Source organism: Cajanus cajan, chromosome 6 (assembly GCF_000230855.2).
Source record: "Cajanus cajan strain Asha chromosome 6, NIPB_CcT2T_4, whole genome shotgun sequence".
NCBI classification, from domain to species: Eukaryota; Viridiplantae; Streptophyta; class Magnoliopsida; order Fabales; family Fabaceae; genus Cajanus; species Cajanus cajan.
The window spans coordinates 32,750,204-32,767,962 of record NC_138522.1 but is presented as its reverse complement, the minus strand read 5'-3'; the positions used below and the strand labels follow the sequence as shown (position 1 = coordinate 32,767,962).

At 37.7% G+C, this 17,759-nt stretch overlaps 1 long non-coding RNA gene across 2 annotated transcripts; it reads left to right on the top strand.

Moving 5' to 3' along the window:
- The first annotated feature begins 1,403 nt into the window (after positions 1-1,403).
- LOC145959028 (uncharacterized) lies at positions 1,404-5,195 on the top strand. 2 transcript variants are annotated; one of them, XR_014434635.1, is made up of 3 exons: positions 1,404-2,554; positions 2,623-2,796; positions 4,398-5,195. It is a non-coding gene; the product is annotated as an uncharacterized LOC145959028 (long non-coding RNA). The 2 variants fall into 2 exon arrangements; XR_014434634.1 differs by having other exon boundaries at positions 2,623-5,195.
- The last annotated feature ends 12,564 nt before the right edge of the window (positions 5,196-17,759 follow it).

The window sequence follows — 17,759 nt, the reverse complement described above, 5'->3', positions numbered from 1 at the left end:
GTTAACTTAAATAACCTATTTGTGACGGAATTTTGAGAGGGAACAATCCGTCACTAAATTTTTTCATTTTAGTGACGAAATTTGTGACAGATTTTTTAGAGACGAAATCCATTCCATCACAAAATCCGTCACAAACATTTTTTTTTATTTAGCGATGAAATTTGTGACGGATTTTTAGAGACGAAAACTTTTCCGTCACAAAATCCGTCACAAATTTTTTTTTTTGATTCAGTGACGAAATTTGTGACGGATTTTTAGAGACAGAATATATTCCGTCACAAAATCCGTCACAAAATCCAATAAATTCTAGTCCGTCACAAAACTTAAAATTCCCTCACAAAATGCGTCACTATTAGCGATGCTATTTTTTCCGTCACAAAATTCGTCACAAATATTAATTTTTCTAGTAGTGAATGCTAGTAATCTTTGTTCAGCCTCTTCAGGCTCTCAGTGAGTATTCTCAACCACTCCTGGCTCCCGAGTATTATCAACCACTCTTGGTTCGCCAACTTCACTCATTGGCGCTAGTATTCTTTGTTCAGCCTCTTTAGGCTCTCAGTGAGTATTCTCGACCACTCCTGGTTCCCGAGTATTATCAACCACTCTTGGTTGGCTAACACTCATTAGCACTAGTATTCTTTGTTCAGCCTCTTTAGGCTCTTAGTGAGGATTATCGACCACTCTTGGCCCGCTAACTTCACTCATTAGCGCTAGTATTTTTTGTTCAACTTCTTCAGGCTCTCAGTGAGGATTCTTTGACAAGCCTCTCCAGGCTTATACAAGTATTCTTTCCCTAACCTCTTTAGGCTTTACAAATGATAGATAGTTTGTTTTGAGTGTGCGGTTTACTCTCACAGAGAGGATACAAAGATTTGCTACACTCACTAAGCTTTATGTTCCTAAGTTACACTTAGAACTCCTTAGTCTACCGAGATAAATACAATACAATATTGTACATTTGACTATATATGCTCTGTCTCTAGTTTTGTTGCTTCTTAGGCTTGGAATCACTCTCTTCGCCAACCTTTCCAGGTTTGAAGTCATGACATATATATAGTCTTTGTAAAATCTTTCCGTTGTAAGTGTCTGTTGAAGCAGAATGTAGTCGTTCATGACTAGTTTGAGCTTTCATTTAAAGCATTAGATCTTACATTAAATGTTGCTTCCTATTTATAGACATTGCGTGAAGTCTTTTACGTTTTGTTAGCTGCAGTGTCTGACTTTAACTATGACCTAGGAATTTCTTGTCCTTTTTCGATCATCGTAGCTGCAAACACTACTACAAAAATACTATTTTACGACATTATTTCTACATCAGTTGGTAGAAAAACGATGTAAAAATAAAATACGGTGGCATTCTTATAATTAAATGTAAGTTGCTAACATATTTACATCGGTTTTAAAGAAAAACAATGTAAATCTGAGATATTCTACATCGATTTATTTTGAGACCGATGTAAATTTACTCGGACTTCATATATTTACACCGGTTGTTAAAAAAATACGATGTAAATTCTGGCGTCAATTTATTTAGAGTCCGATGTAGAGTTTCTCAACTTTTCATATCGCCATTTCTCCTTCGTTGTAATTTTTTGCAAGCCGCTCATCAGCAAGGAGCAAGAGGAGGTTCTCAATCCTCGCCTTCATCAATGAGCTAGAGAAGCTCTATCAGCCTCTCACCACGACCATCGCAAAAAACCACCATGACATAAAAACCTAGTTGAGAACTTCAGGTTGAGCCACAACACTCAAACAATGTAGTGGCAGCCAACAACTATGGCTACGAATAGTTTCGCGGTGGAAGGTTCATCGTCCATGGCGGCGAAGCGAGCATATTTGTCGCAAAACCCTAGAACAAAGAAGCCAAAGTAGGTGGAGCGTCTCCCCGATCTGCATTTGCCCTCTCCTTCATCTTCCTCTCGGTATCGCTCTCATCTGCCATGGACATCTCAAGGATGACGTTGTGCAAAGAGTCGAAGTGATTACGACGTCAATGGAGAAGACGAAGTGGGGATTCAACAACTACGATAATTAGGGTTTGTTGTGCGATGTTGATGGGCTACCACACCTAATCGTGAGCGGGGACTAGAGGCACTGAGGACAGTTCAAAATGCCTAGGTTTCTATTCCTGTACATCATAGGTTGGATAGATTTGGAATTGTTACGGGTCTCATGACCACTATTCATACCATCATAGGTTTGGCAATTACCCATATGTTTGAATTAAAGGAAATATGTTTGGAAATAACATATGTTTAATTGTAGTTACATGCCAGTGTGATAATTTAAAATGAGGAAATATGTTTGGCAATAACACATGTGGTTTTTTCCACTAAATACTAATGCATGGTTACAAGAAAAAAAATGTCAGACTGAGTTATTGATATCTCTAGATTTTATATAAAATAAAATGGTGCAGAAAATTAGCATTTTTCAAAATAATTTTGCCTAATTGTGGAGAGAATTGGGCGGTGGGTAGTGGAGTCCATTGTACTGGAACACAGCAAGCTATGGCTCTCCTCGTTAATTCTCCCTGCCACAACCATGCACTCAGGTTCTTTATTCCTCTTCTATCTCACTTCTTCATTTTCCCCTCTCATTACTAACTAATTTAATTCACAGTGGTTGAAATCGAAGCAAGAAGGTAGGTTATTGTCACGTGGACCAACTATAGGAGGATCCACCAGAAGCATGAGGGGTTTTAATTCCCATGGAACTCTGAAAAGGAATGGAAATGGGGTTAAAGCATTTTTCTTTAATCCTGCACAAGACCCCATCATCAAAGAAGCCCTCAAGGTATGTCTCTTTTGTTCTTCTCACCATATACCCTTATCAATCAAACTATGCTTACATTAATCCAGATAGTTGTATCATGTGACCTTTGTTGCCAACTTCAGAAGCCAGGTTAAGCTTGATTATTGTCCATAGCCAGAGCACTTTTACCACTGATTCATGAACACATGAGTAGTTATCAAAATATAAGTTTGGTGGTGGGAGTTATTTGAGAAGTTCTAAACAAGTTTACACCAATCTACTAAAAATATGACATTCAATTATCTGTTAAATAAGTTTCTCTATACTACTACTACTACATGTGGTGGTGATTAAATTTGATTAAAATATCTTCACATCAGAAGGAAGTTATCAACAATTGTTTCTCCATCTTATAGTATCATGAGTATACTGTTTCCTGATTTGTAATCTTGTAACCATTGAATGTGATGCAAAAACATTTTTGTTTTTGGTTTTGGTGGATAATTGAGATCGACATTGCTAATTTGATTTGATCATGAGCATCTGGATATTTAAATATGTTGTGGAGGGTTTGATGTAGTTTATTTAGTTATTTATTTTTATTTTCAATTACTGCTTTTGGGTGTTTCAGTTACTGCTGTTGGCTGTTTATTTTCCCATTCAGGATCATTTCAATTTTCCTCTCTTATACTGATGTATTATTCTTTTGTTGATTAGAAAAATATTGTATTAGAGATAGAGAGAGAAAATAGTATCAAAAGATGCCAGATAAGAATTCTTAGAATAGGTAAAGAAAATCAAAACAAAGGCACAAAACGGATGTCCTATAACTATAAAACTAGTAAGCGTAGAAGAGCAATCTCTTTGCATATCTTAGATGCTGATTCCTGAACTCCAAAGAGAAGCCACATACACTAGAAAATTTAAAAGACATGACACAACCTTACAGATACAAACATTCCTTCCCAATTTTTGCATACACCGACAAATCACACATGGCCATATTTTTTGGTTTTCATCTTAATTCTTATTTCCAAATCCTTAAATGTGAGCAAGAAGAAACTGATCAAACCAACTAGGACAAACTCATTTCTTGCAAAAAAAATACCAAAATGATGATTTCAGAAGTAGCTCACAGCTTAACAATGCAATCTGACTTGAAGCTGCACAAAAAAAAATTGACCTTAGAAGAAGCTTTTGATTTCCAAATTAACTTATCTACGGGAAATTGTTCCCTGTTGAATGAGTGAGAAATTGAAAATAAGATTTGCATGAAAATTTTAAAAATATCAGAACAATCCAGGTTCCAAATTCCATGTCTTGATTAGAAGAAAAGGGAGCATAATCAAGTAAAGCCAAGAGGATTGAAATTGACTGGTTTTTCTATCGATCAAATAACTTGTACTGTTGGATTGTCTTAAATTGATTTTCTTGCTTCAAGCTTGGCTATTGCAATAACATTTTTTATCAACTATTATTTTTTGTACGTCATTTCTAAATCCAAGAGAATGATGTTTTGATTGGATATTTTTTAAATCCAAGAGAATGATTTTCTTGTTTTAAATTGTACTGTTGGATTGGACATTTCTAAATCCTTTAATTCTGTTTCTCTTAAATTTATGTCTATGATTATTGTACCGAAGGGATCCTATCGGCCACGTGGATCGGCCATGTGGACCGGCACGTCATGTCCTATCAAATATTGACGCAGCTCAGATATCACTTCGGTTCGGCAAAGGATCGAGCCGTACCCTTCCCCTGTCGGTTCGGCCTAAGGCCGAAGATGACGTCTCGGCCGTTCCATATCGGCTTGGCCAGAGGCCAATAGAGACTGTAATCAGAATGATGATCATGATTAACAAAGGACAACACTCAATTAAGGTATAAACAACCGATTACCATCGTATTACCTAATTTGGTAAGTGTCAGAGAAGGCCCACCATGCTCAGGCCCGTGACAGGTAGTATAAATAAGTCACACGTAACGAGGTATGTCACTGTTCATTTATTACCCTAGAAAAGCGTGCTTGTTCTGACTTGAGCGTCGGAGTGCCTTTTGCAAGTAGCTCCCCCCTTTTGAAGTATCCACCAGAAACTCGTGTTCGGCCCTTCTCCTCCCAGAAGATTACGAGTGTGCCCTCAGACCGGTACAATTATTTTTTATGGTGAAGAACTAATGGTGTATATGGTTGTGAAGCTGGTTAAGTTTCCTATTTGGCTTGTAGATATTGCAATTGCTAGAGAAAAAAGAATTCTTGTCTTTTTTTATTTTTGTGAACTTGAAATTTTCTTTTAATCTTGAATTATTAGTAGAAAATTGGAAAGCAACCGATAAAATAAGTCCCTAGCTCTTTGTTATTTTTGGAAGCATGCCTTTGGTTATCATATTTGTAAATTATTTTGATCAAATTGAAACTAGTAAATTAACGTAATTTATTTGTACGTGTATTGCTGGTCTACTTGTCTTGAGTTTAAATTGATCATATAAGGAGAAAATATGAAATAAACTAAACTTTAGTTGACTATATATGTTGTGATATGTATATTGAAATCTGGGACCAGACTTATGCAAGCTTGCTACAGTATAATAGGAAGTACCAAATAATTAAGAGACATTGATTATAATTTAATTTAGCAAATAATGAAAAACAAATAATTTTATTTATTTATTAATAATTTGACATTTTATTTTTTATAATTTTTCTCATGACTTTTTGAGATGTCTCATCATTTACTGAAAAACAAATAATTTTATTTATGTTGCTGCTAGGTGTCATCAATATTTATTTGCTTCACTAAAATTTATATATAAGCATGTATATTATAATTTTTTGTGTGATTTTTGTTATTGTAATTTGGTGGCCAAGTTAATCTTAATGCACAATATTTATCTATTATATTTATATATGAAAAATCTGTCTAAAATTTATATATATGTTTATTACAGGAATCTAAAAACAAGCATGATTTTTTTATTTAAAAAAAATGTAATCTACATTGGTTTTCCTAAGAACCGATGTAAAAAGTATACACAAATCTATATCGCTTTTCCAGAAAACCGATGTAAATTTGTGCATAATCTACAGCAGTTCTAAAACCGATGTAGAAGGGTATAGATTTTCTAAGTCGCTCTATTCTACATTAGTTTTAGAACCGATGTAGATGACTTCGCAGAACCGATGTAGAATATGTATCCTGTAGTAGTGAAAGACATTGTCTTTATCTAAAAAAGTAATGTACTTTTTCTGAAACATGCATGCTTCGACTTTTGGGCTTGCATTTCTCTTTCTTCTTCTTTTCCTTTCAACACACAACCATATTGAGAGCTCTTGTATGATTGTAGACGATGCCTGAATTGTCCCTTGAGACTTGATTCTTCAAATGCTTGCATGCAGTCTTCGTTTGCGTCTAGTAGTCCATATGCATCTCAAGATTTGATCTTCATCTGAGCATTTGTCATTAATGCTTTACTTCCTTTGATTTGGTCAACATTGTAGATGGATAGACTTCATTTTCTTCTGGAATACTTTTCAGTCTATATTGTCCTTCGTCTGATATGTAGTTGACTTTTGTCTGATTCTTGACTAGCCTTCATCTGAATCCTTATGTTGTGCTTGACACACCTACGTCTAGTATTTGATCCAACATCGTTTGGTGCTTATGTCATATTTCATCTTGCATTTGAATCTGCTTCGTCTGATCTTCATGTTGTGCTTCGCCTTGACTCATCTTCGTCTAGTACTTGAAGAAGTTTTTATGAAAAACTAACACACATGTTAGAAATAACAATATCTATTATATTTGTCTTATTCAAAACTTTGCTAGGAATTGCTTCGTTTGACTTAACATTGCTTCCTCTACACCTCAAGGCAGCAGTCACAGATTGACATCATAAAATAGGCTTGGAATAAACCACTTTACTTCGGAGATAATGAGCTCGGCAGGCCTCAAGTAACTTCCTCGGATGATTATCAAAAATGGAGAAACCAAAGAGAAGCCATAGATACGACCAGAATGGCAGACCAAAGTGAACAACATCAAATTGACTCCTTGACCAAAAAGATAGAAATTCTGGAAGCCCAAATAAGAGCTCTTAAGAAAAGGATGAGGAATCCAAAATATGCATTGATGGTTTGCAAAGGAAATGCAAGAAAAAGGACATGGAGATCGAGAGGCTAAAGGATGAACGCATCGATAAAAATACCCAGTCGGTGAAAACTCCAAAGGTCAACTTAGACAGGCCACTCATGGAAGCTTCATCAAATGTGGCACAACTTGAAGTCAAACTCTAGAAAGAAACATTGGTGAAAGAACAAGCATAGAGAGAGTTTTTCAAGGCCTAGTCCAAGATTCAATCTTGGTGGGAGATCATGCAAGAACAAGCTACGACGACCATTTCTAACTTTCGACAAAAAAAAACGAAAGGGGGTTCGAGCTGCTCAGAGAAGTTGCCCATCAAAGAGACTAAGCTCTAGAAGCAGTCCATGAGATCAAAATGATGAACGGATACTATCAGGAGAAGGCCAAGGAAGCACGGTCTACTTGTGATAACATGAGTATAGGGCAGTCCACAAACAAGCGGGGGCAATGAAGTGACATGTCCTAGAGGTAGAAGATAGCTTACCTATGCACCAGCCTAGCTTGAGTTTCTTCATACTTCTACCATTTTGTCAAAACTTACTGAAAAGCATTGCATGAAGAATGTTCACTAAACAAATAAATCAATAAGAATGATATTTGTTGAATTTCTCGATTGTATTTGCATTCTATACTGCATTTCATTTAAGAACATATGCTTTTTGGTAAGTTTATAAAGAATAAAAAGGGAAATCTAATATGTGCATGTTAATTAGATAATGAAATCCCTCATCATCAAATACAAACCCGAAACACCACATCATAAGATACTCAAGAAAACAAAGGGAAAAATGCGCCCAAGCTTACCATCCGAGTGCTGAGTCCTTTCCCCTATGAAATGACAAGGTAGTGCCATGGATCTATGACGTGCAAATCTTGTCATCATTAGAATCATTGAATATTATCAGGATCGGGGGAATGACTAGAAGTAGATGCATTTATACCCCAAAAAACTCATAAAAAAAGTCCCCAAAAGGAAAGGACAAATAAGAAAGAAGAATAGAGTTCAACAAGGAAGATGAATTCCTCAAGTTCATTCGACAAAGCGAGTACTCCATCATTGATCAGCTTAACCATACCCTCGCGAAGATCACATTTCTTTTGTTGATCATGAGCTCGGAACTACATCGAAAGGCTCTGTTGAAAGTCTTAAACAAAGCCTACGTTGCACACCACACATATCCTAAGACAAATTTGAAGGGATCGTAAGCCACATCACGGCTAACGATCACTTAACGTCCACCGACGACGAGATACCCAATGGTCAATTGGACCACAATAAACCCTTACATATATCCGTAAAGTGTAAGGATTTTCTCATCGCCAAGGTCCTGGTAGATAAAGGATCTTCTCTGAACGTGTTGCCTAAGAGTACTTTCAACAAGCTAATGGTCAAGGAAGCTCAAATGCAACCAAGCAATATGATCGTTCGAGCTTTTGATGGATCTCGAAGGGAAGTAATGGGAGAGGTTGTCCTACCCATTCAAGTAGGACTTACCATTTTCAATGTGGAATTCCAAGTAATGGACATCGCTCCTACTTACATTTGTTTCCTTGGAAGGCCATGGATACATCAAGCAAGGCCAGTACCTTCCACGCTTCATCAAAAGGTCAAGTTCGTAGTGGATAATAAGCTGGTAGTCGTTCAAATAGAGGAAGATATAATTATCAGCAAACCACTAACTATTCCATATGTAGAAGTTGTTCAACAAGGCTTGGGGTACGAGCCAACGACAAAGCTCAAAAAGGGAGAGCCAATCATCCTTGCTTTATACGAAATCTTTCAGAGCACGGGCATCCGAGCGAGCTGTGGAACAACTTTGGTGATTAGATCAACTAGATCCCTTTGAAAGATGCTTTTTCCTATATTCTTATATATGAATCACGAACTCGGGGCAGGCCTTGGGCCTTCAAGCTACATTAAAAGGGGCACATGTATATCAAGAATTTTATTCTTAATGCCATGTTTTCTTTATTTTTCATCAATTTTCTTACCTTTTCTTCTCTACCGTATACCTTAATAAATGACCCACGATAAACAAAGTATGTCCGAAATAGGAACATTATTCGAATGATAAGCCTTACAATGAAATCTTGAAAATGTGAATGGGGTTAATAGAGCAATGAAGGAATCCTATATCTAAAATGGATGTTGCAAAAAAAAAAAAAAAAAGAGCCTGGCAGGAAACCCACTAGGGGGGCTACACAAAAATTAGGGCAAGATTCGCTAGCAAAACCCACCAGAAGGGAACACCTCTCACCTGACCTAGGCAAAATTAGGACTTGAAGCAGCAACTTCAGTTGAAAACTGAAAGGCGGCTTAGGGGAAATCATTCAAAGCATGACCTTAAATCAGCAACCCCAAAAAAAGTAAAAGGTTAAATACAATAATAATGTTCCTACAACGGATACGCCTTATTTATTAACCTAAACACTAGCCTACCCCGGCCATCCTTAAAAAAATTCGTAAAACATTACAATATACTTGTAAATACCCTTTTTTCACCTTTTTCTACATGGCATTTAAATGAACGTTGAGAGATACACGGAGAATGCACAGTGAATACTCACAGGGAACAGTCAAAACATCTTTTGACAAAGGGGTCGAGAAACATCTTCATCAAAGCACTATCCACGACAAGCGAATAGCGGTAAAACGGGGACGGAGAATATTTCTCAGCAATCAAAGGAACAGGGGAACAAACAAGTGATAGATCATCTGAGTACATGGGTAGTTTGGATTTCCTGAAATTAAAAATGAGTTGTATTTAGGACAAAAACTACATGCATACTACAAGGGCATATGGAAGAGTTAAAAAAACGAGGGAACGGGCCGTTTTGAACTAGAACGCCCCGTTCCCACAAGGGCGGGAACCAAAATGGGTCGTTCCAATCCAGAATGGACCGTTCTCATTGAATACCATCCAGAACGGCCCGTTCTCACTGCGAAACGAGGTATTCCAGTTAAAGCCAATGTAAAATGACCCATTCTCCATCCAGAACGAGCCGTTTCTCCCCTATTGCCTATAAATAAGGCCATTTCCCCCTCATAATCCTTATTCATTTCCTTAAAACCCCCTCACTTTCTCTAAAGAATTTTTTTCATTTTTCATACACATTCATCATCATGCATAGAGGTAGATCTTCCCATGGCCGAGGCAAGAGGCTTCGATTATCACCTCCACCGTTGCTGCCAATCGTGCAACCACCACCATTACCGGTTGCACTATCACCACCGCTAGTCCCCAGACCACCCACTAAGAGTGACACGCAACTCAGACGGAGACAACTTATGAATGACTTTGAGTTCATGTTCGCACGGCAGATCGACCTCCCCATCCTTAACTAGGTGGGCCACTTGGAGAGGGTCTAGGACTATTTAGCGGCCATCGGATGGGAGTTTCTATTGGAGCCACTTGGTCGAGCTTATCGGGTGGCCACGATAGACTTCTTGGCATCTGCTAGGATGTACACAGCCACAGCACCAAAGGGGCCAAACGTACAGATGGTCGTATTTTGGACGGGTGGAGTTCGCCATAAACATCACATTGGCAAAATTCAACTGGATAGCCAGTTTTGTCTCGGAGGAGCAACTAACGACCCTGTAGTACACAAGGATGATCCTCTTCCCCACATCGGAGATCTCTATAGACAACATGTGGCAGGAGCTCACCAGCCAGGCGGTCATGCCAAGGACCTCCAAGGCTTTGAGGTATAGAGACCCGACACTCCATGTGGTCCACAAGCTGATGACGAGGACCATCCACGAACGATACTAGAGCTCTAGCTCCGTCACACAGAGGGATCTCTTTCCTCTATATTGCATGACCTAGGGGATTCGATGCAATCCAAAAGCTTTCTTTCTTCGTCACGTGTAGGACTACGGAGAGAGATCAAGCATAGCGAAATACACCAAACACATAGTGGTCGGGTCGATGTGATGGAAGGAAGTAGAAGAAGTGATTGTTATCTTCTTCTATTCTCCATATTCAAGTCCAATCGTTCTCTCGAGGTCTTCAATGGAGGTTTTGACGAAGTAAACACAAGCCCCAAAGCTTGTTGAAGCAACAAAGTGTGTTCGATTTCTTCCTTGAGAAGAAGGAAGAATGATGAAACCAAGTCACAAAGGAGGAACTCCTTTGTGAAGGTTCCTAGGGGAAAGTGATTCTCCACGGATTCTAAGGCTCTTGGAAGAAAGAATTTTGAGAGAAAATTCTGTTCTTTTATTTCCAAAAGTGATTACAAATGAAAGAAATAGACTTATATAGAAGTAGGTAGCTTGTGGAGCAAGCTAAGCTTAACCATGGTTCAAGAGAACCATGGTTGGCTTAGCTTGACCATCCACCTTAGTTTAGGAGACTTGTGAAGCAAGCTTCTAACTTAATAGCTTGGGAAGCAAGCTAAGTTAGAAGCTTTGTAGCACAAGCTTCCCAAAGGCTTCAAGAGTAAGAAACAAATCTGACCATGGTTGGGGAGGGGCGGCCTTGGCTTGTTTTGTCCATTTAGTCCAATCCAAATAATTTGGAATTGGTTTAGTTAGGTTTACCCAATGATGGTGAGACCTAGCTAAATCAATTCCTTGAAAAATATGAGCAAAACCAGTCCAATATGTAAAAATTGGCCTAGGCCCAACTCTGGCCCATTTGCTAGTTCACCTCAAGCCTTGCTAATTGTCACCCCACTTCTACTGCTGAAAAATGTAAAACGAGTGACCTTTAATACAAGGTCAAATAGAGCAAAAGTCTCCAAAGAACCTACTCTAAATACACATTAGAATAGTCTATAAAAAGGAAACAAAGTTCCTCACAAATACAAAGGCAAAAAGAAACCTATACAAGGAAAACTATGTACAAAAGAACTATGCCTTCTCTTCAAGATGTGGTGGTCCACATGAAGATTACCTTAGGCTTAGAAAGTCCATTAACCTTTAAGCTATCCAATCCCTCCTGTATGCTCCTGGCCATGGCTCTAGTAATTGGGCCTTTGGCCCATGGTCCATCACAATGCTTGCACAAGTCGCCGAACACTACAGGGTCGTCGACATTGACTTAGAGACTGGCCCGGACCCTCGCCTTATTGAAGCACTCATCCTCAGATCCATGGGCATCATCGAGCTCACTTAGGGAGGGTACACATTCGTAGAGGAGCTCAATGTTGACGACATGTCAGAGTTGCAGCCATAACAATAGTAGACACCACAACCACAACCTCAGCCACAGCTGGAGCAACCACCACATCCACAGCTACATGCAAGGGCAGATATCGAGGCCCTCTGTCAACAGATTAAGAGATGGAAGTAGAGCTTCGACAACCATCTCACCAACATGTAGGAGGAGATGCACCAACAGCATCATCAGTAGTAACAGTGGCATGAGCAGATGATGGCTTAGCTTTATAGGCAATTTCTGGATCCCCCTGTCGAGGATTAGGCTAGTGATAGGAAATTTCTATTTTTTATTATATGTTTATCTCAGTATTGTACCCCAAAAAGTATATCTTATCTATGAGATCATCTTTTTATGGTCCCACATATCTATCCATTTAAAATAAATATACGCGTAAAATACAACAAGAGATAAAAGGCAAAAAATAACAACATGAGAAAAAAGGCAAAGCTTTCATATCCAGAAAAAGCCAAAGCTATAAGATGAAAAGAAAACGGGTACTACGAAATCCTCAACACGGAGAACCATCTACGAGCAGGGGGCACAGTCCTCCATAAAGATGATCAAGTCAAATAACTTGACAAGATCAAGCAAGTCCACGCTGACATCACGATGACCAGTCATCAATAAAAGAACAACAACACCCAAGCAGAAGACGCCTATAAAGGCTACAAAGAATACTTATCAAAACGAGAACAATCCACTACCCATCAGCACAAGGGCACCAACCATCAACAATCCTCATCTTCATCAAACATCCTCACTAGAGAAAAGGCAATCAGACCATAAGAATCAGCAATCGCCCTGGAGAGCCTGACACAACAGTACTGACAAAATTAGCAGCCAATATGGGGAGGCTAGGCATAATAATACTTATCATCTCAACATTCGACCTAGGGAGTCCGACACAAAAATACCCAACATCAAGATCGGTAAGGGTTGCTAGATCCCCAAAAATTAGTACAAGATTGGTAAAGGTTGCTTGATCCCCAAAACTAGTACAAGATCGGTAAGGGTTGCTAGATCCCCAAAAACTAGTACAAGATCGGTAAGGGTTGCTATATTTCCAAAACTAGTACAAGATCGGTAAGGGTTTCTAGATCCCTAAAACTAGTACAAGATTGGTAAGGGTTGCTAGATCCCCAAAACTAGTACATACTCCCTCGACATTAAGCCGCGAATAAAGATCACAATGCCATGGGGCAGAAGGAAAAAATGTGGTGGCATCTACTACCGAAGCAAGAGAGAAGACACAGACAAAATGTCTACATCTTTACTTGCCTTCGGAAAAACAAACACCTAGCTATTCCAAAAGACAAGTAAAGAGGGGCAGTTGTAGACACCTGATTTTGTTTGGACCTGTAAATAAGGAAATGAACCTCTATTATGAAAGGAAGAAGCTCCTAAAGCATGGAGACAACATGATATGACAACAAGGGGGCTTGAGGCCCAACAAATTTGGTTTAGTAGTCTAGAACGGACTGTTCCAAAATCGAAACAGGTCATTCCCAAGACAGAACAGGCCTTTCCCAAACTATAACAGACCGTTCCAAATTACTAAAAAGACCCAAAAACCCTAGTTGAGAACAGGCCAGAACGGGTCGTTCTAGTATGGTTTGTGAGGGAAGTAGGTAGGTGAAGTGAAGCTTGATCTTCCTTTGCCTCCTCCAAGCTCACGAATCTTCTTCTTTGATGGATGAGAAAAGATTGAAACTCAATTTGAATGGAGGATGATTCGGTTTTCCCTAAGCTAAGATGGAAGTATCCTAGCAAGAGAAGCAAAAGATTGCCCACGAACTAAGCCTAGGAGAGGTGACTTTCCTAAGGCTAAGTTTAGGATCTTTAGGTGACTTTGAGAGGGAGAGACTTGGCTGAAAATTCAGAAATCTCTATTAGAATTCAAAGTGATTACAAATGAGAGAAAACAAGTATAAATAAGCCACGGATCAAATGAAAGTGGCGCCAAAATTTGAATTTCAAATCCAAATTTGAATTCAAATTTTTGGACGTCCACTCATCCACCATGTGCAGCCAACCTTTCTAGAATCCTAATTACATTTAGGTGTAATTTAGGGTTCATTTAATTAGTCACATGTGCAGCCACCCTTGACCCAAACCATGTGACTCAAATGAAACTCAAATTATCCTTAAATGTAATTACAATTCTATGATTCATGCCTATTACTTGTTTCCCTTAAATTCCTATTCTAATGGTCTAAATACAATGGCCAAGAAAATACAATAGAAAGGAAAAATTACAAGAATGAAAATGAGCCCCATATTGGGTATCAAAAGCTCAAAGGCCCATGAAGTCCAAAACTAGACCCAATAAGCCTATGGCCCAAAAATGCTACCCTATATGATCCAAAATACAAGATCAAAATATATGAAACCTATACTAATATAATATATACAAAATATAAGAAAAATGGCTATGTCAAGATAAGGCCCATGTGAAGCTCAACTTGGGCCTTCAAAGCCCATCGGCCCATTGGGACTTGATTGGCCCAAATCTTCGTGTCTAGCCCATTCCTCTTGGTTCCTTCAAGGTATCACCTCTTGCCCTCCTAGGCATGATTCCATAATCCCCTCCTTCTTGAAAAGGATTTGTCCTCAAATCACGAGAAACTCTTTGACAGATATTATTACCTACATTAAGAAAATACCAAGTATGAGAGATGGTAGGTCCAAATGGTGAAGTTGGAGGTTGTACCCTAAGAGGAATCAATCTATAAAGCCTAGCCAAGAAATCTATACTAATGACGTTATACTCTCTAGAAATAAGTATAGGATCATCTTCTAAACAAATTCTATGCATGTAATTAAATCCTAAAAATGTGAAAAAGGTAATACTATAACATTTAAAAAAATTATTTCTAAAAACGAAAACATCTTGCCTAAGGTACCCTGAGTGATGACCTAGGCGTTTCCTAGAATATAAAGACAACAAAACAAAGAAATTTCCTAAACAATTTTGGATTTTATTGTTTATTAGATATTCATGAGAAAATAGTGCCCAATGGGGTTTTGAAAACTCATATAAACTATATTTGTATTGTAGGGAAGGAATCAAATTAAGTTCAAATGACAAGGAACTTCCCCTAAGATCAAACATAGAATATTGGTCACTACAAGTTGTATCTATTAAACAATATAAACCAAAAATTAGGTGCTTTATTAAAACCACTAAAAAAGGAAGAGTCCTAAAAATAGAAATACTTTCTTCCTTGGGAACCTCCAAGGAAGTAGTATAAGAAGTAAAACTAGGAATAGTCCACTCCTTCTTCACTATATCTTGAAGTTGAAAATTCTTTGTTTGAAAATGGTTTTGTTGCTCATTTTCAACTTCATGATTAGTGGCCGCATTAGGATAAGAGTTAAGATCCTTATGTATAGAGAGAATATTTTTCATTGGTTGTTTGGTGATAAAGTAACTCTCTTTAATCACAAGTTCTTTAGAGGAGGCCCCTTTATCCTCACTCTTTCCTAATAAATCTTTTTCTTTTCTTTCTTTCTTTCTTTTTCTTTTCATTTTTTTTTTGATCCTCAAACACTTGGGGTGGTGTTAAAGGATGAAAAATAATTTTCCTATTTTTATGAGTGAAGGATATTTTGTTAGTAAGGCCATCATGTATAGTTTTTTTGTCAAATTGCCATGGCCTACCTAGCAAAATATGACAAGATTCCATAGGGATCACATCACTTAAAACTTTATCTTTATAGTCCCCTATAGAAAACTTGACCTTCACTTGTTGATTTACCTCCAATTCCTCACCTTCATTGAGCCAATGAAGTTTATAAGGTTGAGGGCGAGGAATGGTGGTGAGAGCTAACTTGTTTACCAACCTTGTACTACAACAATTAGAGCATGATCCACTATTAACAATGAGATAATAAGCTCTTTTAGACACTAAACATCTTGTATGAAAGATGTTCTCTCTTTGTGATAATGAAGTGGGACAAGGTTGGCTTCCAAGAAGCCTTTTGACCATAAGAAGATCACCATAAACAGGATAAAGTTTTTCTATTTTCTCCTCTTGGTCATTAGCTTTCTCCTCATTCTCACTAGAAGAAAATGAAGAAGAAGAAGACTCTTCACTGTAAATGTTTTTACCCCTAATGATCATGGTCTTTTTGGTGGGGCATTAAGAGGCAATGTGACCTTTTCCTAAACACTTGAAACATTTTATTTCACTTGTCTTTGAGCTAGTGTATGAGGTGTTCTTTTTCTTTTCCACATCTTTTTCATTTTCTGGAGTTTTAGAGGGGTTTTCTTTAGAGTAATTCTTGAATGAACTTCCCTCCCTCTTGAGATCTTCCTTGATATAAGATTTAGAGTTGGTACTTTTAGAGGATTTTCTAATAAGTTGTTGTTCAACCCTTATACAAAGTTGGACCAAATCATCAAGGTCCCTATAAGGGAGTAATTCAACTCTATCTCTTATATCAAAGTTGAGACCACTCAAAAATCTTGCAATGGTCAACCTTTCTTCCTCCCTTATTCCAGACCTCATTAAATACAACTCCATCTTTTGTCTATACTCTTCCACACTCATGTTCTTTTGTTGGAGTCTTTGGAGCTTATCCATAAGCTCCCTACTATAATAAGAAAGTTTGTGCCTTCTTCTCATAGCACTCCTCAAATCATTCCAATACTCAATGGGTGGATCATTATGGAGTCGTTTTTCTCTAACTAAGGTTGTCCACCAATACATAGCTTGTCCTTGGAATGCTAAGGTGGCTAAGGGAACTTTTCTTTCTTCCCCTACTTGATGACAAGTGAAGATTTTCTCCACTTTCATTTCCTAATCCAAGTAGGCATCCACATCCTCTTTGCCATGGAAGGAAGGGAGATCATTGCGTGATTCCCTAACCTCTGGCTCTCTAAAAATTCTTTTTAGGGGTAGGTTGATAGTATTCATCTAAATTTAAAATTCCTACCTCCTCTTGGCTTGTGGAACTATGGGAACCCTTATAACTTTTCTTTTTTTGTTTTAGTTTTTCTAAAAGTTTAGCCTCTTGTTGCTTATCCTTTTGTATCTCCTCTTCAAGGATAACAAGTTGTACTCTCTTTCAATTCTTTCCTTTTCTTTGGTAAGTACTTCTTGCTTCCTCCAAAGTTTTAGTGATTCTACCTCCTTAACAATTTGAGAAAATCTTTTTGGAGATTCCAAATCACTACCACTTTGAGAATGATTACTCATGGTTAAGTAAGAAGATTTTTATAAAATGCAATGCAAAAGAAAATGTTTTTGTAATTTTCTAGGAACAAAAATTAGCACTTGGAGGTCTAAGCGTACAAATTGCACTATCAAGGTTGGTGAGCTAATAAGAGCCACTTAATAACCAAGCTTTTTCAAGTGGAAATCACTAAACCTCCTTATGGTAACTTTAGTTCCCCAAAACTTTTCACAAATTTTTTTAATGCTTTATAATTTTCAAAAATTTTCTTGACTTAATCTAAACGTGAAACAATTAAAAGCTACACAAACTAGTCGAAGCAACTAAGTATAGCAATCAAAACAATTAAACTATAGCAAAGATCAAAGATTAACAAGCTAGTCAATTTCCTAAGTGGAAGCTTGAAATCATATGAAATTTTCAAGTCACTTCCACTAGATCTACACGTGAGTGATCTATAGGGATTTAGATATACCTGACCAGCTTCTTAATACTCCCTCCAAGGTATTACAATTTGATTGAA